Consider the following 20723-nt stretch of genomic DNA (forward strand, 5'->3'; position numbering starts at 1 on the left):
TTTAGACCAAAAGGACTTAACAGACATATACATAATATTCCATCCAACAATGGCAGAATACACCTTCTTCTAAGTGTACACAGAATATTCTCGAGGATAGACCACAAAACAAGTTTTAGCAAATTTAAGGTAAAAATCATACCAAGTATCTTTTTAAACCACAATAATATGGAACTAGAAATCAATAATAGGAGTAAAGCTAGAAAATTCACAAATATGTGGAAATTAAACAACACACTCCTGAGCTACCAATAGGTCAAAGTAGAAACCCAAAGAGAAATAAAAAAATATCCTGAAACAGATCAATGGAAACACAAGATGCTGAATTCTATGAGATGCTCCAAAAACAATTCTAAAAGAGATTTTACAGCAATAAATTGTTACACTGAGAAAAAAAGATCTCAAATGAACAACCTAATTGAAGACCTAGAAAAAGAACAAACTAAATGCAATTAGCAAAAGAAAGGAAATAACAAAGATCAGAGCAGAAAATAAATGAAATACCAGAATTAAAATAGAAAAGGTCAACTAAATCATGAACCGATCTCTTAAAGATAAACAAAATTGAGAAATATTTAGCTAGACTAAGAAAAAAAAATAGGAAAGACTCCAATAAATAAAACCAAAATCAGAGGAAGAGACATCACAACTGATACCACAGAAATACAAAGAATCCTAAGAGACTACTATGAATAATTACACACCAAAAACAAAACAAAACACCTTGGATCAACTAGAAAAAAAAATGCATAAATTCCTAAAAACTACAACTTACCAAGACTGAATCAAGAAAATTTGAACAGACCAATAATGAGTAAAGAGATTGAATCAGTAATCAAAAACCTCCCAAAAAAGAAGGGCTCAGGACCAGATCGTTTCACTCATGAATTTTACCAAATTTAAAAAAAAATTAATCCCAATCTTTCTTAAACTCTCAAAAAATTGAAGAGGAGGGAATATTCTTAAACTTATTTTATAAAGGCAGCACTACCATGATACTAAAACTACTCAAGGACACAATAAGAAAAGAAAATTATAGGCCAATATTCTTGATGAACATATATTCATATTTCCTATGGAACTGAAAAAACTGTTCTCCAACACTATGTGAAAGAGATATAGTTACTCTCCATTCTCTCCAATACTTAGTATTGTCAATCCTTCTAATTTTAATCATTCTTAAGTATGTGTAGTATGTCTCTTTGTATTAGGAGGACAAAACTTTTTTTTCCAGAGACCTCCTGGAAGTCAATGTATTGGCCATGGCCAGATCTCATGCCCATGTCTCAGCTACAAGGCTGTGTCTCATGTCTATGCCTTAGCAAGGTGTGGCACTTTTAGCCTCGAGTAGAAGATGATTCTCCAGCAAAAAGAAGGGAAATGGAATGGTGTTATTTGGACAACTGACAATGCTTCCCAAGTGTCCCAAGGTTCACCGGTTGAGATCGACTGCAAGCTGCTGAATGCAGTGATAAGGACTTGATAACTGAGTTCTTTTAAAAGAAGATAAAAACGCAAAGCAGACTCAAGTTTTGAGCTTGGGTTATTAGATACAATTGGCATTAGTGGGAAAGGTGTGGAGCCAGATTTGGTTCACCCTGTATTTGCAGAATCAGACTCTGTTGACCCACAGCCCTTCCAGTGGTTTCTGGGATTTTGAAGTACAGTTCAGTCTCCCTGGGTCTTTTAAGAACTTTACAAGTTGTCTGGAAGGAACAAATCACGCCTACTCTGAGGAAATTAGAGTGAGTGGATCAGAACTGGTTGTCATCATATCATTAGCTCAAGTATGAAATATAGCAAGAATCCATGTCCCACCACATGCCTTTGAATCCTGATGAACTAGCTAGGTGTCTTTCCTATCAAGAGAGCCTACTTAAAGCACTGACATTTGGATGGAAATCCTAGGAAAAGTTGGTAGTGTGTTCCCCAAGTTTTAGGGCAAGTATTTGCAGAGAAAGATTATCTACGTTGCTAGTATATTTCAAGTTAATCATCCCTCCTCTTAGGGTGTTCCCAACGACAGTGACAATACAATGGCAAAAAGCCATTGTTACAGTCCATGTCGCAACATTAAAAATATGAGCATGCTAGGAAATGATTTCTAATAACCAGAGTTTGATCTCCATTTTTATTTATGCAGACACAAAGGACTATTTGGGTTAGTAATTATATTTTTGGCATTTCCTGGGGTTTCAAATTACTTACTGGAAACAGGCTGCTGAATTCAAATACTGGATTCTAAACTTCTTATTAATCTATAAGCCATTGCTCAACAAAGATAATGGAAATGCGGTACCAGTAAGTCACAACTTGGAATGGAAAGTAGATTATTGGAATTCAGAGTGGATTTTTAGGATTTTGGTAACAGCTTCTTACAAAAACTTTAGTGGACTTACCATGTGACTGAGACAGACCTAGAAATTTTAATTTTTTTTTCTTTTTCAGTTCTGCTATTATGGAGTTGTTTGTTTCTAGAGAAAATCTAGCATTTTTTTTCAAGTCTTGCCAAGGATATGTCTGTATTATTTAATTTACCACCGTGTGCTTCAGTTTTCAAATTCCATTATGCATACTACCATGTATAGCTCTGTGTGCAAGTGTGTGGGTGCATGTGTGTACAGAGAAAGAAAGAGAGTGTTTCAAAATTGCCTCAAGAAAATACTCAATATCCAGCCAGTAATAGCCTATGAAAGCCAATTTCTTAATAGGGAAAGAGATAATTATGAGCATAAACACAGCACTTTTGGGACTCCTTCTCTCAGATTCCCTGGAGAACATATGTTCTCAGAGCCCAGAGGGAGATTTCTACCACCCCCACTCAGCATGCCCTCTGCATAACAGGCTGACTCTGAGATAAGGGAGAGAATCAATCTTCAAACAACCCTTTCTCTACCTTCCACTTATGATAATGGCAAGTTGGATGCATTACTGTCCTATCTTAAAATCTACTCTTAAGTCTGTGTGTATATGTGGTGTGTGTGTGTGTGTGTGTGTGAGAGAGAGAGAGAGAGAGAGAGAGAGAGAGAGAGACTATCTTCTACACAAAAACAGAAAAAAGGCATAATTCTCTTTTCCTTCCAATACAACCAGCTTCATGTTCAGGTCAGAAGACAGAAAGCTTATTAACCAAGGCTCAACTCTATGCAAATATTAGCCTTGTTGCATTTTTATCTTTGTCCTTTCTCTTTCCCCTTTCCCAGTGTTCTGATCATACACTCAGCTTCACTGCTCTCCCTCCCCTCCTCCATCACTAATGCCTGCAAGGGGATCTGATCGAGTATCAATTCCCATCATAAGTCTATCTGGGTGACTTGAAGCGATGATACTCCACGTTTTCCCACACAACACATGTGATGGATGCCACTCACATGTCAGACACACTGCTGAGGATGTAAAGGGTGAAAATTCCACTCTTTTCTCTTATAAGCATAGGAAAAAAGCTAAGTGCAGGTGAGTAAGAGAAAGCTATTGCAGGGATCATGTTAAATCTGCTTTAATTTACAGAGTGACATAATTTGCAAGTTTCATTACTTTAGATGCAATTAATGACAAATTACTTCTGTCCCATCTTACCAGTGTGACTCTTAATGGTGGCTTTCCTTTCAGATCCTTTCTCCATTTTTCCTATCCTTTTTGGGCCCTGAGAGGGTACCTTTATGACCTGCTTTACCTCTGTTTTTTTATCTTCTAGCCAGTTGAGACAGCAACAGAAATTTGGAAGGCAGGAGGAAAGGGAACTTAGTGTATTTGTTCTCATATCTTTCTCTGCTGGCCATGGAACCTCTTCCAAAGGCCACTTGACTCCTGGCAGGCAGCCTTCTTCCATATCTGCAACCTGTGTTATAGCTACAGCTCTCTCTGGTGTCCAGGAATAGTTCCCTCCCCGTATCCCCCAGGGATGAGGGAAGAGGGGAGATGGAGGCCTCCCTGTTATTAACCCTGGGGTACTTAACCAACCCTTGCTCGTTCCTCTTAACTTTGTTTGCACCTTTGTAATAGTCCACAATTGAGTATGCCACTCTGTTTTCTCTTCCCTGCTGGGACCCTGATTAATGTTACAGTTGGGAACCAATACCTCTCCCAAGAGTTCTGATGCTTAATAGGATGTTGTTCTTGTTGATATCATGAAGACTGAAAACCCATGATATCTAAAAGGAATCTCTCTCAAATGGTGGATGTGGATTCTGGCAACTGAGAGTTGAATTATTTGAGGACAAGATATCCATTCTTCATTAGCACTGCCTCAATGGCTTTTTTCTCCCTGAACTACTAGGGCACATCTTTCTTTCCATGCTTTTTCTCTTTACCAGGGTAGTGTCCTTCAATCAATATTTTAAGGATGGCCAAGAATCCATAAAGCCTTTTGTGACCCATGTTTTCCATTCTTAATCCAAGAGTTTACAACAATCTCCCAGAAACACATACACACACACATACACCTTTTAACAATTATAATTTTAATACTCTAAACATGAATTCTTACTATTTATCAGATCTCAGACAATGGTTTGGTTCATGGTCTGATATTGAGTCTTGTATAAACGGACATTAGAGTAAAGAAGTTAAAAGCATGCCATTTGCTTTCAGAGCCAGATGGGCTGGGTTGGAGGCTTAGATCTTCCATTAGCCCTCTGTATGTGTATATGTTATATAACTTTGCTATATGTCAGCTTCCTGAAAGGAGAAAGATATAACAATACTTTCACATGATCATTGTGAAAATCAAATGGGATATTTGTCCTGTTTTTAAGCATGTGCCTGATGCATAGTCTACGCTAAGTAAATATTAGCTAAAACAAAAATATAAAGAACAGATTGTGGTGTTTCCATTAAGCTCCTTGAAGGTAACAGCCTGCCTTCACATCTTTGTGTTCTCCTCAATAGATTTTCAATACATACTGTGGATGGATAGGTGATGGATGATGGATGGCGTCAAGGAGATCAGCCTCAAATAAAAACTTATTGAGGCTACTTTAGATTTTACTTGGCAGAGACGACATTTTAAGAATTTCCAACCAGTCCTTTGAGCCCCTGGATGTGCTTTTTCTTTCTGCTTAATTCACTTGAGTCATAGGTGCACACTCTTGCATTTACAGGTTGTCTTTTCACTTTTCTTTCAAATTCCCTTCTCCATGTTTTGCCGTCCTCATTCCAGCTTTTTGGAAGCTTCAAACAGGTATTTATCTCCTTTGAGGATTATTTTCATGTTTCTTTAAAAGCAAAGGGTGCAGTTCCTGCCAAAGCTAACAGTAAAGGATAGAAGAGATCATTAGTTGACTAAATATTTCCAAAACAAAAGTTGGGAAATTTCACCCCAAGGGTATTGGTATTTCCAGCCATTCTCTATGGATCAACAATTAGACCAAGTTCATCTATCAATTATGAAACAGCCCAGAAAGAATTTGGACTTTAATCTTTGCCAAGTAGCAAAACGAACTGAAAAGTATGGAAAAATACCACACAAATGCCCAAGTTAATTTACTTCTATGTCTGTTACTGTTTTTTCTCTTAACTAGTCAGAAGTTACTAAATCCAAGTCATTATTTCTTTTATCACCTACTATGTGATAGGCACTCTGTATACCCATTAAAAGAATTCCTTTGGAATGAAATCTAGTTTAATTAAAATAATCCCTATGATGCATTTGCATTATTTGGCAAAGGTAGATTCTTCACTTTTTGACCAGAATGGTTTCATCTGTGATTGAATTCATCAGCTACCATGGCTTCAGGTTTTCCAAAGCTGGTAGAGTGGACAGTGCATAGATTTTGGAGTCATTTTTAAATCTGGTTGCATAGTTACCAGTTTTGTGGCTAAGCAAGTTCTTTTGTCTGTGTGATCCTCTTTCCTCCTGAAAAATGAGTGTAATAGGATTTACCTCACTATGCAGAGCTGAAGGATGAATGCAATAGTGCAACCATCTAATATCATTTTCCCTCATCACTTTATACTCATGCATTTTACACAGCATCTAGAACATACTGGAACAAATGCAAGCACTCATAACTTGGTTTTGATTCCTTATTTAACGATCACAAGAGTAGAAATTTAACCAAATTTATTTTGTGAATTTTATATTTCTATGAAAGAAATAACTTGCGCTTTGATGTGAGATTATTGAAACTTATCTTTTTTCATGGCAAGAGTCCTTGTCTTGACTCCTATATGCACATCTATCTCAGATTAGTGGGTTAGTGAAAATACGGGAATAGCCGACATAACCCCTTAGTGCTAAGGTTCTAAATAAATTAAGTTCTGAGGCTTTTTGCCTTTTTTTTTCCCCACTTGAATAGGAACTCTGAGAGCTTGTCCTGGGGAAATCTCCTTTTAATAAAGATAATATATGTGAAGGAGCCAAGGCCTGTTTGTGGATGTTGAAGAGTATATCAGTACACAGGGTACTACTATAGTGTTAGCTGTGGAAGCCAAATTAGGCTAACTTAAGTAACAAAAGTCTCCTAAGTTGGGTATTGGATAACTCACAACATTAAGAGCCTGGAGAGCTGAGCTCAGAAATTGGGGGAAAAAAAACAAACAAGGGAAGTTGGGTACCGTTAAGATCCTGTGGCAGAAATAGTCTTTGCGGACTGCTGCCACCAACCTTGACACTTTTCAAAAAGACTTTAAGTTCTAACAGAGCTACCACAATTAATCTCTAACTACCTCTGTATAGATGTGCTACATTCTTGAGATTAATGTTCTAGTTGTGAGCATCTGATCATCCAGTATAGGTCACATGATTATGCCCTACTCACCATGGAGCTTGGGAAAGACAGAGATCTGTAATGCAGATGGAGAGAAGAGGGGCCTTGATTTTAAGCTATCATGATTCTTTAAAAATAGGTAGGTAGCTAACAATACTGTATAAAATTTTGTAACTATGTGAGATGATGGATGTTAACCAAATGTATAGTGGTAATTATTTTGTAATATGTACATGTATGAAATGATTATGTTGTACATCTTAAACTAATACACTTTATATGTATTAATTTATACATATAGCTCATAGTCTCATGACCCCACATACAGATGTGTTCTTTGCAAGGGCTATGGCTGCATTTTGATGGATATAAACTTTCTAGCATGAGCTGGCTGTACATCCTGTATTTAGTTGAGTCTGGCCTCTGAACTCTTGTCATGCTCAGAGCTAAGAGTTCTCTAGAGCCCAGTAAAATTACCAGTGAGCACATCCCCAGAAGTGAGACATCCATGATGGAGATATTGGCTATTGATTTGCTCAAAAATGAAAAATGGAAAATGGATTGCTGAGGTATTTGAAGACATCATGTTAAAAGCGTCTTGTTCCCACCAACAGTGCAAGAGGATTCCCCTTTTTCCACATCCTCTCCAACATTTGTGGTTTCCTGCCTTGTTAATTTTCCCCATTCTCACTGGTGTGAGGTGGTATCTCATTGTGGTTTTGATTTGTATTTCCCTGATGGCAAGTGATGTGAAGCATTTTCTCATGTGCTTGTTGGCCATGCCTCTGTCTTCCTCTGTGAGATTTCTGTTCATGTCTTTTGCCCATTTCATGATTGGATTGTTTGTTTCTTTGCTGTTGGGTTTAATAAGTTCTTTATAGATCTTGGAAACTAGCCCTTTATCTGATACATCATTTGCAAATATCTTCTCCCATTCTGTAGGTTGTCTTTTAGTTTTGTTGACTGATGTGGTTTATGTATACAATGGAATATTACTCAGCCATTAGAAATGACAAATACCCACCATTTGCTTCGACGTGGATGGAACTGGAGGGTATTATGCTGAGTGAAATAAGTCAATCTGAGAAGGACAAACATTATATGGTCTCATTTATTTGGGGAATATAAAAAATAGTGAAAGGGAATAAAGGGGAAAGGAGAAAAAATAAGTGGGAAATATCAGAGAGGGAGACAAAACATGAGAGACTCCTAACTCTGGGAAACGAACTAGGGATGGTGGAAGGCGAGGTGGGCGGGGGGTGGGGGTGATGGGCACTGAGGTGGGCACTTGACTGGATGGGCACTGGGTGTTATTCTATATGCTGACAAATTGAACACCGATAAAAAATAAATTTATTTAAAAAAAGCTTCTTGTTTAATTTTCGGTACTGAACAATGTTTGTTTCCTTCATTTCTGGTCACAGAGGAATAGTTTTGCCAGAGGAAGAGAGGTAACTAAAATATGATAGCAAGACCCATCTCATTGGGTAGTTTGGGTGGTAAAAAAATGGTGCAAGTCAAGTATTTAGTGCAATACTTACTGCTTAATACTTATTCATTAAATTCTAGTAATTATTATTATTATTATTATTATTCATGGTATTATCCTGTGTATTACTTATCTCTTCAGTTGAAAGTAACAGATATTTGACTCCTACTAGCATTATCAAATAAAATTTATAAAGGAAATCATTGAAGGAAGTATCTTGTGTTCACAGAATCAAAGGAAGGGCTAAAGCCCCTCTTTTCTACATTGGCTAAGACTCAGAGGTGAGAGAGCTGACCATGTCTAAAGATACAAGTGATTTGGTTTTGCAGGACTATAAACCCTGGTCAGATATGGAGTTGTTCTCATTTCTTCTACCCTGTACATTAAAGCAGAGATTATAACTTCCTTACCTTTGTGTCCCCATGTTGCTCAGCACAATGCCTGCCACATGGTACATGTTCAATAAAAATTTATTGAACTAAATTACCAGCCTATTGATGGGGATGCTAAATAAATATGGCTGGCAAAACAAAACAAAACAAAACAAAGCAAAGTCAAGATCTATAGAAATAGCAATGTATCTGATTTTGGTGGTACAGATGGAGGCCACATTGGGATGAAGACTTTGAGTGGTAGCCTGAGGCTACTTTTCCTCTTCACAAATATAAATGAGATAAAGCTAATACAGCTTGAGTGTCCAGACGTCACTGCTGTGTTCTCTTCTTTCTGTTTTTGGAATCTTCCTCTGCTTTGGAGGAAGTAGAGAGATAAGACCTATTCCTCTTAACCCCTCGGGGCACAAGATTGGCCGCCTTTATTATATTACAGGAGCTGTCTGCCTCAATTGCATTGACAAGACCTGCCAGGCCTGTGCACACATCCTGATCTTTCTAATCCCTTCAGTTCCATCACCTGGACATTTTATTTGAAATTGATTTTTAAATGTCTGAGTAATTGAGGTTTATGTGTAGTTGCCCCTCTGAAACAGAGGTAAGCTGAGGCTGCTTATAGCCTCATTAAATGCTGATTAAAAGTGATTACATTACTGGAGCCTTCAATTGGTGCCATTCCTCAGGGCGCCTATCAGAGAATGGATTCCACACTTGGCAGATCTGAGAGTCTGGAGAGTAGAAACTGTACAGAGTTGGGATTTGCATCCCCTGTTCATCTTCCACAGATGACCAGCTCTCATAGGAGAGCTATTTTCAAGGCTTCCCATCTCCGGGACACATACAAGCCTTCAGGCTCTGGTGAAGACAAAATATCCACTTTTTTCCCCAGAGACATGAGACTCTCACTGGAGTAAATCTTATAATCGGAGTTTTGAGATAGGAAGTCTAATGTTTTTGGCACCTAGAACCCCTCTTTCTGTCTTCCCCCACCCCCACCCCAGGGTCCTACTCATACCCTGTATGTGTGGTCCTGGACTTGTTCTTTATCATAAGAGTTGACCTTCAGATTTGGCACAAAAGCAAGAAAGACAAAGAGGGCCTTCATGGAATAAAAGAGACCACTAAGAATGGTTATGGTCTTAAAGACATTCTCCGTCCTCCCTGCCCTTGATAATAGCTTTGCTGCTGCCCATTGCCAGAGGCATACAATTTTGAAGTTGGAAGTGATGTGGGCAGTCAGGTTTTGACATTGACGTCAAGAAGTCCTGGGTTTAAATCTTGCCTCAACCCATTAAAACCTGGATAGCCATGGGTAAAATCCTGAGTCTCTCTTTGGCTCAGTTCCTTTATTTGTGAAATGGAGACATCAGAGCCTCCTTCACAGGATAAGTGTGTGAATATATAGTGAAATAAGACATATAAAGGGCTGGACATAAAAGAAAAGTTCAGTCATTATGAGTTATTCTTCCCTAAAGAGATTGTAAAGGTCATCTAAAAAACAAAGAAACAAAAACAAAATAAAAAAAAAACCACTTGACCCTTGCAGTTTTTTGTTTTTTTGTTTTTTGTCTTGGGTTCTTCATTATGGATCATGACGTCTGGGTTGCATAAAAAGGCATCAATAATGTTCTGGAGAAAAAAAAAAAAAGGCAGGGTTCTGAGGACCTCCAACCTCTCCTGGAACAGACACTATCTGGAGCAGCTCATTTTTGTCTATTTTATACACTGTAAAAATTATGTAATATTCCTATTGAAAATGTTATATAACTTTAAAAAGAAAAATTGACTACTATTACTGTATTAGAAAATTCATGGCATTCATAAGGTGAAGAAATCCGTTTCCCATCACACTGCAATGTCTTCTTAGTACACCAGGGGGCAGAAGCTCCTTGGCATGTATATAAAGAAATTTCACAACCTGTCTGGACTAGTGCATCACTAAAGCTTTTACAGCAGAGAACAGAATGGACACAGATTCAGTTAATTAAGGCTCTAGGATTTGGAATTCTCTCTCTTTCTAAGCCAAAACCCAGAGCAGCTGAACTCTGTAGTTGGTCTTTCCAGAGTTGCTCCTAATACATTGTCAGTTTCTATTCCATTCCAGTTTCTATTCTATTTCTTGCTCTGAACTGGCCATTGGATAGGAATTCAACAAGTATTGGTCAGTAGGAAAGTCTCCATTCCAAGCAGATCAGACCTCAGTCCTCATGGCTTGTGCTGGTTTTCCCCGAAAGGCCCCTGCAGTATATGTTTTGTGCTGAACATATGCCAACAAAACTAACAACCGAGAGAAGCTGCTGGAGGAGGGCTATGGCAGACAGGACCTCACATGGGAGGCAATGATTGAGATGGGTCCTTCCACTGGTACCTGGGGGGCTCAGTGGTTGAGTGTCTACCTTTGGCTTAGGTCATGATCCCAGGGTTCTGGGACTGAGTCCTGCATCAGGCTCCCTGCATGCCTGCATGGAGCCTGCTTCTCCCTCTGTCTATATCCCTGCCTCTCTCTCTGTGTGTCTCTCATGAATAAATAAATAAAATATTTGAGAGAGAGAGAGAGAGATTGAGATGGCCCCTTTCAGAGTTAAGACTTTAAAGAGAAGAGAAAAGGCAAGTGATTCTTGGTAGAATCCAGAGTCAGAGCAAAAGTGAAAGAGGCAAGGCTGAGCAGAGTGTGTGGGTAAGAAAAAGATGTGAGGATTCAAAATAAATGGGAAAATATATTTTCCTGGATGATGCTTAGAAAATGTTGGGTCCCTGGTGTGCCTGCGTGGCTCAGTCATTTAAGCGTCCAACTCTTGGTTTTGGCTCCATTTGTGATCTCAAGGTGGTGAGATGGAAACCCACGACAAGCTCTGTGCTCAGCGGGTGTTTGATTCTCTCTTTCTCTCTCTCTCTCTCCCTCTCCCTCTCCCTCTCCTTCTCCCTCCCTCTCTCTCTTTCTGTCCCCTCCTACCCCCTCTCTAAAATAAATAAAACTTTAAGAAAAAATTTTAAGAAAATATTGGGTCCCTGTCCTCACTTTTGATCAGAGAATTCAGTCACTATTAAGCAGTGCAAACAGAATTCTTCTCCCAAAGTATTTAGCCAGGAATCTATGTCCCTTTCCAAAAAGGAGAGGAAAGAAATGGGGCAAAAGGTTAGGCCACAATTTATTGGGCATTAGTATGTGACAGGTACTTAACTAGACACTTTAAAGTGGGCTCATTTAACACAAAAAGCAGACCTATTCATACATTCATTTATTCATTCAACATAAATGTATTCAGTGTTAACATGAGCTTTGCACAAAAAGCTCAGAATTTTGAACACCCCATGTTCTCCTCCTTGTGGAAGTTATATTTGCAGGAGAGAGAAGAACAATAAAATAAACTAATCCTTGGTAAGCATGAAGAAATATTGGGTAGACATGCTTATCTCTGTCTTGAAGAAAAGATACTGAGGCATGGGGCACTTATGCAAAATATCCAGTCAACAGCAAACCCAGAAATGGATGTCTTTGAGTCCTGTGCTTTTAACCACAAGGTCTTTCTCATTCATTCTCTTGGTATCTTTGGGAAATTTCTATTCTTTTCCTTTGACAAACTCTAATCTTTTGAACCAAAGGAACCAGCCAAGGTCCACGGAATACCTTTGAGAAACATACCAGGCCCCATACCTGACCATGGGATGATTTTGAGTTCTGTGGAGACATTTTCTTTCAGAGCCTTGAACCCTACTTCATATTCTCTAATCAGATGAAATCACATAATTGCTCTTAACCCATCTCAGCTCAGTTTCAGGTATGAATTTATAGATTGCTGCTTCCAGGCCCCTGTAGTCTTACTGTAACTTAATAACCTGATTTTACAGTTTTTCTGGTTTAGTCACTTATTGGAGCCTTTGGGTATTCTTTCCCTCCTCTACTTCTTCTTAAAGAAACAGGCTCATAGCCCAGAGCAAAAGAAAACACATTAGAGTTCCCATCTATACAATTAGGGACAAAGGGTTTCCCTCTGCAGGCTCTGTCCTAGAAATTGGCTTCCCAGTGAAGCATCTTTAATAAAAGGTCTTTAATGAAAGTCTCATCTTTGAGACCTAGGCAGGATTTCCTGTGAAAGTGAAGAGCCTCCAACTACAAAATATTACAAATGGCATATACTGTTTCTCAAGATGATTTCAGAGTATTTATGTACTATTTATGTATGCATCTCTCTTTCTCTCTCAATATAAATAAATGTCACTGAACTAAAATGATTTGAGTGCATCCAGGTGGTAGATCCAATGTGATTGCGTGTGTCTTGTGTGTGCTGGCAGAGCAAAAGGAGATTTGCATTCCCCTCACTTGTTATTTTTCTTTGTTCATTGAAATGTGACATACACATTAAATACACATTTCTCTCTTCCAGAAGAAAAAATATCTCTAAAATAAACAAGAGAGAAAATTCTCCTTTCTCCTTAGCACTCCTGTTTTAGGGGGAAAATTCAGAAGATAAGTGCTAAGACATGCAACAGTTTTAAAGAAAACACATTGTGTTAGACCCAACATAGAAGATTCAAAAATCATTGTCTCTGTCCTCAAAGACTGACCTATCTACAAAAGCAAGCTCACAAATTCTGTAGAAAATAGCAAGGAAGAGCCTTGGGTGAAGAAAATGAGGGCAAAGAGAATATGAACAGGGTAAGTAGTATACACACTTTTCAATATGCCTGTAAGTGTTCCCAAAGAGGATGCAAACCTATTAAAACTACCCCCTTAAGCACCCCACACACACCCTTAGAGTCACCAAAGTTGCCAACACTGCCTCCTGCAATGAATCTCAACTGATGAAATAAAAGCTCAACTCCTCCTCTTAACCTTCAAAACTTTCAAGGTCAAGATCCTACCTCCCTTCCTCCTTTATTTTTTCCTTTAAAGATTTTTTTAAAGATTATGAAAATAAATAAAATAAAGATTTATTTATTCATGAGAGACACACAGAGAGAGAGACAGAGAGACAGAGACATAGACAGAGGGAGAAGCAGGCTCCCTTCAGGGAGCCTGATGTGAGACTCAATCCCAGGACTGCTGGATCACAACCTGAGCCAAAGGCAGACACTCAACCACTGAGTCACCCAGGTGCCCCTCCCTTCCTCCTTTCTGAACTTCCGCCTCAGGAAATGCACCCACTCTCTGCCATGTAAGCCAGGTTTCAGCCACCCCAAGAATACCACTGTCTTCCAGTTTCTCTGTATCTTTTCTCTGTGTATTTACAGTCAAGGGTCTAGATGAAATAGCCAACCACATAGGGAAGACAGAAAAAAAGAAAGGAGCCCAGGATGAACCCTGGGGATACTCCAGTATTTAGAGGTCAGACATAGTATAAGAAGGCAGAAAAAAAAAAAAAGACAGAAAGAGATATTCTTGAGATGGAAAGAAATGTAGGAGAGTATGGATCTCAGAAACCAAGGGAAGAGTTTCAGGAAGTGGAGAGTGGCCAACTGCCGGTTGAGTGGTGTGAAGAAAGAGACATGTCTATTGGTTGTTAATATGGACATCATGGAGTTGTCTTCATGGGATGTAGGAGAAGGAAACCTAACTGACTAAGTTCAAGGGAGAAGAGCAGATGAAGGAATGGAGTTCTCGTAGGAATTACTCTCTGTGGGGTATTTTCCAAAATAGCTTAACCTAATCTTTAACAAGTCCATGATACAGAAAAAAATATATATATATATTCCAGACAAAACTCCATTTAAGGCTAAACTATGTAAGAGATAAAATCAGTTCCAATATAGAAACCTTATTTGTATTGTTATTCAACTAAACCAACAAGAAAAGCATTTTGGATATAATTGAGGAAATGTGAATCTAAACTAGATATTAGATGATATTAATTTGTTAATTGTGTTAAGTAAGATAATATTATCCTGGCTATGTAATAAAATGCACTTATTTTTAGGGAATGTATTTGCTCTATAGTGTGAAAGCAAAAAATGAACAGAATGATGAAGGAAATATGACCAGAGTTAATAATTTTTAAATTTGTATGGTGAGTACATGGGGGCTCATTACAAGGTTCTACTTTTACGTATACTTGAAATTTATCATAATAAATGTCAAAATAGTTGTACTGTGAGGGAGAACAGAGAAATGGGACAGTAGCTAGAGAAGAATACAGGTTGAGGGAAATTTGGGATTTTTTTAAGACTTTTTTTTTAAAAAAAGAGCAATTTTAGGTTCACAAGAAAATTGAGAGGAAAGAGATTTCTCATGTACATCTAACCCCACAAATCTACAGCCTCTCCCATTATCAACATCCCCCACCAGAATTGTAACATTTGTTACAATTGATGACCATACATTGGCACAATGTAATTACCCAAGGTTTATAGTTTACCTTAGGGGTCACCTTTGGTGTTGTACCTTCTATAGGTTTGGCCAAGTGTATAACGACATGTATCCATCATTATATCACACAGAATAATTTCATTGCCCTAAAAATCTATGTTCTGCCTCTACATCCCTCTACCGCCTCCCCCCTCCGCCCCCCACTCAGCCCATGGAAACTACTGATCATTTTATTGTCTCCATAGTTTTGCCTTTCTGGAATGTCTTATAATTGGAATCATATAAATGATATAGAAATGGAATCATAGCATTTTTCAGAATTTTGTTTTCACTTAGTAATATGCATTAAAGACTCTTCCCTGTCTTTGCATGGTTTGATAGCTCATTTCTTTTTAGCACGGAAAAATATTTCGTCGTGTGGATGTACCAGCTTACCCCCTCACCTACAGAAGGAAACCGTGATTGCTTTTACTTTTTGTCAATTACAACTAAAGCTGTTGTAAACATCCATGTCAAAATTTTTATATGAACATGAATTTCCAACTCTTGGTAAATACAGAGAAATGCGACTGCTGGATCATTCTGTAAAAGTATGTGTAGTTTTATAAGAAACCACAAACTATCCCTCAAAGTGTCTGTACCATTTTGCATTTCCACCACGAATGAAATTTCACACTGTTCCACAGCTAAATCGACATTCGGTATTGTCACTGTTTGGATTTTGGCTATTCTAATAGGTATATAGTGATATCTCATTGTCATTTTTATTTTAATTTCCCTGATGACACGTAATGTGGATATCTTTTCATATGTTCATTTGGCATTTGTATATCTTCTCTAATGAGGTTTCTGTTAAGCTCTTTTGCCTGTTTTTTAATCAGGTTGTTTATTTTCTGATGTTGAGTTTTAAGACTTCTTTGCATACTTTAGAGGAAAGTCCTATATCATATATTTCTTTTCGTCTAAGTGTCTTCTCCCAGTTTGTGTCTTGTCTGCTAATTCTACTAATTGATATTGTCTTTTGCAAGCATAAGTTCTAAGTTTTAGTGAAATTCAGCTTGTTCGTTATTTCTTTCATTGATCATGCCTTTGGTGTATAAAAAAACCCATCACTATACCCAAGATCATCTAAACTTTCTTCTATTTTATTTTCTATGAGTTTTATAGTTTTGCATTTTGCATTTAGGTCTATAATCTGTACTGAGTTAATTTTTATGTAAGGTGTGAGGTCTGTGTTCAAATTTATTAATTTGTATGTAGGTGTCCAATTGTCCCAGCACCATTTGTTAAAAAGACTCTGTTACATTGTATTGCCTTTGGTCTTTCATCAAAGATCAGTTGACAATATGTGGGCCTATTTCTTGGCTCTCTATTCTGTTCCACTCATTTATTATTTCACTAATACCATACTGTCTTGATTACTATAGCTTTATAGTTAGTCTTAAAATCCAGTAGTGTTGATCTTCTTTGTTCATCTTCAATATTGTGTTGACTGTTCTCAGTATTTTACCACTCCATACAAACCATAGATTCAGTTTACCAAGTCCACAAAATAATTTGTTGGGACTTTGATTAGGATTGCACTGAATCTATTGATCAAGTTGGGAATAACTGACATCTTAACACTATTGAGTCTCCCTGTCCAAGAACATAAAATATCTCTCCATTTATTTAGTTTTTTGGTTTTGTTTACCACAGCTTTGTCGTTTTCCTCATATATAGACCTTATACATCTTTTTAAAATCTTTATACCTAAGTATTTCATTTATTTGGGTGCTAATGTAAATGGTATCATGTTTTTAACTTCAAATTCCACTTATTCATTGCTGCAATACAGGTATACTTTTGTATATTAACCTTTGATCCTGCAACCTTACTATAATTATGGATTCGTCCTAGGAGTTTTCTTGTCTGTTCTTTCAGATTTTCTACATAGACTATCATGTCATCTGCAAGAAAAGAAAAGAAAAAAGACACTTTAATTTCTTCCTGTCAAATCTGTATACTTTTTCTTGTCTAATTGCATTGACAAGGACTTCCTGTATGATATTAAAAAGAAGTGGTGAGTGGAGACAAACTTCTCTTATGCCAGATCTTAGTGGGAAAGCTTCAAGTTTCTCACCATCAAGAATGATGTTAGCTGTAGGTTTTTTGTAGATATTTTTTATCAGGTAGAAAAATTTCTCCTCTATTTCCAGTTTACTGAAAGTTTTTATCATGCATGGGTGTTAGATTTTGTCAGATGCTTTTGCTGCCTCTGTTGATATGATCATTGGGTCTTCTTTAAGCCTCTTAATGTGATTAATTATATTAACTGATTTTCTGATATTGTACCAGTCTTGCATACGTGAGAGATGATGTATTATTCTTTTTATACATTCTTGGATTTGATTTTCTAATATTTTGTTAAAGATTTTTGCATCTATGATCATGAGAGATATTGGTCGATAGTTTTCTTTCTTGTAATGTCTTTTTCCAGTTTTGACATTAGGGTTGAACTGACTTCCTGGGACGCCTGGGTGGCTCAGCAGTTTTAGCCCTGCCTTTGGCCCAGGGCATGATCCTGGAGTCTCAGGATCGAGTCTCGCATCAGGCTCCCTGCATAGAGCCTGATTCTCCCTCTGCCTGTGTCTCTGCCTCCCAGTCTCTCTCTCTGTGTGTCTTTCATGAGTAAATAAAAAAAATCTTTTAAAAAAAAAATGACCTCCTAAAGTTAGTTAGGAAATTTTCCCTCTGCTTCTATCTTCTGAAAGAAATTGTGGAGCATTAGTATAATTTCTTCCTTTAATATTTGATAGAATTCACCAGTGAACTCATCTGGGTCTTTGAGGAAAGTTTTTAAATTGTTCTTTAAAGAAAAAACTAGATAATTTCTGTGATGACAAGGATCCAAGAGAAAAGGAGAAATAGATGATACAGGAAACACAGGGAAAAGTCATGATTACAAGGACCTAAGGAGACTAGAGGGACTCTATCAACTGCAAGTTCAGAATTTGCCCTCTGAATTTTGAAAGAAGAAAAGTAGGCAAGTGGGCCAGTGAGCTTGGTACTAGAAAGGAGGATACCTTTCCCTTAGGTTAATTCTACTTTTTCAGTGACCCATTAAATGAACTCATCAGCTAAGAAGTAGTCCATGGTGATATGGAAGGTAGAAGAAGAAGGGAGATTGTATGAAATAGATAATCCAGGAAGGGAAAAGTATACTTAGATTGCCAAGTGGTATTAAGAATTCATTAGAGATGTGGAGTCATTAATTGCAAATGAAAAGCATCAGTACTCTCAATAGTTTCCTCTGGCAATATCCTCTAGCAATTATTCAGGTGAAAGCATAAAGTTGGTAGTTGGTTCTGACCAGGTTGGGGTTTTGCAATGTATGTACATATATATCAGGAATAATCAAATGAACGAGTTAAAATATTTGGAAGGGACCAATTATAAAGATAGAAGTGGAATTTACACTAGCTAAGGAGGAAAGTGAGGACATGCAGAAGGGAGGTAATAGAGAGTGACAAGTTTAACCCCAAGGATTGGGCAGCCTTCATATTTATTGAACAAAAGCCATGTTTTTGGCACTACTTGAAGTATTTTATATGTATTAATTTATCAAATCATTCCAACAACCCTAGATGTATTGTTACTATTTACCACCTAAAGATGAATAAACTGAAGGACAGAAAGGTTAAGGGACTTGTGAGCACGCCCACAGCTGTTTTTTTTTGTTTTTATTTATTTATTTATTTATTTATTTATTTATTTATGATAGGCACACAGTGAGAGAGAGAGGCAGAGACACAGGCAGAGGGAGAAGCAGGCTCCATGCACCGGGAGCCCGATGTGGGATTCGATCCCGGGTCTCCAGGATCGCGCCCTGGGCCAAAGGCAGGCGCCAAACCGCTGCGCCACCCAGGGATCCCCTCCCACAGCTGTTAAATGCTGGTTTAGAAGCCTGATAGCACAGGTCCAAAGCACTAAAACACTAATGACACAGACTCATTTACCATTTTTGGAGTAGGTGTTGTGAAATAGGTGAGCTGATGGCTAGGAGGTAGTGGTCAGAGAATGACATGCTTAAGATAGAGTTTGAACATGAGAAAATGTGGTAGAGAAAAAAAAATCACTAGAGATGAGAAGATTAAGGAAATAAAGAGCCTAAGAGTTGGATGACAAATTATGACAGATATTGGGGCCTTCGAGAATGGTGACAAGTGTTAAGGAAACAGATTTCCTTACTGCAGGACTTCTGAAAGAGAGTCTCATAAGCTGACTTCTTTTATGACATACCAAAAGGGAAAAACATATGTTTCATTTCTCATATTTATTCATCATCATATTCTTTCTCTCAAAACATATAATAATATATTCATAGGGAACTAGTCCAAGAAACAATGCAGAGAAACTAACTCCAGGGCGAAGCCTAAATCATATCTCCATCCAATGCCTAATGCCTACATACCTAATCTTTATTGCCCCCTACCCTGAATTAACTAAGAAATAGTTCTGAAAATATTTATATTTCACTAAGGGACAAACATATGCCTTTGAAGAATTATTTATTACAGAACTTTGAAAATTTCTGCTTTCATTCATCTCTGTCTACGTTGAACTCTAGTCCAAATGGTCAAATGAACCGCAATTAGGAGTGCCAGAAAAATCTCAGCTACAAACCACGCCCCCCATAGCAATTCAGGCCTGCTTTTCAGGCTTCAGAGTTTGAGATGAAGCAAATAATCTTCAAGATAAACATTTGATCTTCCCCCTTGCTGAAGTCAACCTGAATTCTTGGTTTTTGAGACTTACTCAGGATCAGTCCTCTGTGATTGTGGAACTCTGTGCTGCCCTGTACTTAGAGACCTGGACACAGTTCAAATAAAAAAAAGAAAGAAAGAAAGAAAGAAAGAAAGAAAGAAAGAAAGAAAGAAAGAAAGAAAGAAAGAAAGAAAGAAAGAAAAAACACCCTTTTCCTCCTATTTTCTCTACTAATGGAAATCTTTTAAACTGCTGAACTTTTTATTGGTTATTTGTTACTGTCATTTGCCATTGTCTGTTCCCAAGATGATGGATCTGTCACTAAATCTACTTCTCCCTAAGCCTTGGTGGGAATTGAATTGACATTCAAGTGCAAACAGCCCAGCCACTAACCATGATACAGTTCCAGCCACCATTACCTCCTGTCCAGATTAATTTTAATCATTTTGAAACAACATGTGAGTGGTAAAGTCAGTGAAGAAAGGAATGATAACTGGCAATAATTCCCTCAAGTCACTCTCAACCTGTCTCCCATTGTTATATATTACTTCAGCAACTGGAATGCATTTGCTTCCAGTTTCTTGAGTTACCAAACTGGTTTAGAATGGCCATTTTCATATTCCTATGGGCTATATTATTATCACAGTGCTCCTATATACTAGGAGTACATTTTCATTGGAATTTCCCAAACATGATTCTCTCTTCTCTTTCCACAAAAGAGGAGCCATGGAACACATCTAAATAAAAAGTACTTTTTGGCGGGGGAGGGGAGCACCTGGGTGGCATAGTCAGTTAAGCAACCAACTCTTGGTTTCAGCTCAGGTTGTGACCTTGGGGTCATGAGATTAAGTCCCATGTCAGGCTCTGAGCTCAGCGGGGAGTCTGCTTCTCTCTCTCCCTCTGCCCCTTCCCCCTCTTTCTAAAATAAACAAATCTTTAAAAAAAATTTAAAAGCATTATTTTTTATTTGATAGCCCTAGGCCCATGTAAATGATGATCAATAATTTATGGCAAACAAGCCCAGTGCCACTGATTTCTTTACAGTGTTCCACTTTTTCTAACAACAAATCTCTATTTATCTATCA

The 20723-nt window shown here is 37.8% G+C and overlaps 1 long non-coding RNA gene across 1 annotated transcript in view; it reads right to left on the reverse strand.

The window, feature by feature from the left end:
* Window positions 1-4441: 4441 nt before the first annotated feature.
* LOC140620866 (uncharacterized) overlaps window positions 4442-20723 on the reverse strand; it is a 94859-nt gene continuing 78577 nt past the window's right edge. The window contains exon 6 of the long non-coding RNA XR_012020596.1: window positions 4442-5246. This is a non-coding gene — a long non-coding RNA (uncharacterized lncRNA). The remainder of the gene's footprint in view (window positions 5247-20723) is intronic.

This window comes from Canis lupus, chromosome 29 (assembly GCF_048164855.1).
Source record: "Canis lupus baileyi chromosome 29, mCanLup2.hap1, whole genome shotgun sequence".
In the NCBI taxonomy this organism is placed as follows: domain Eukaryota; kingdom Metazoa; phylum Chordata; class Mammalia; order Carnivora; family Canidae; genus Canis; species Canis lupus.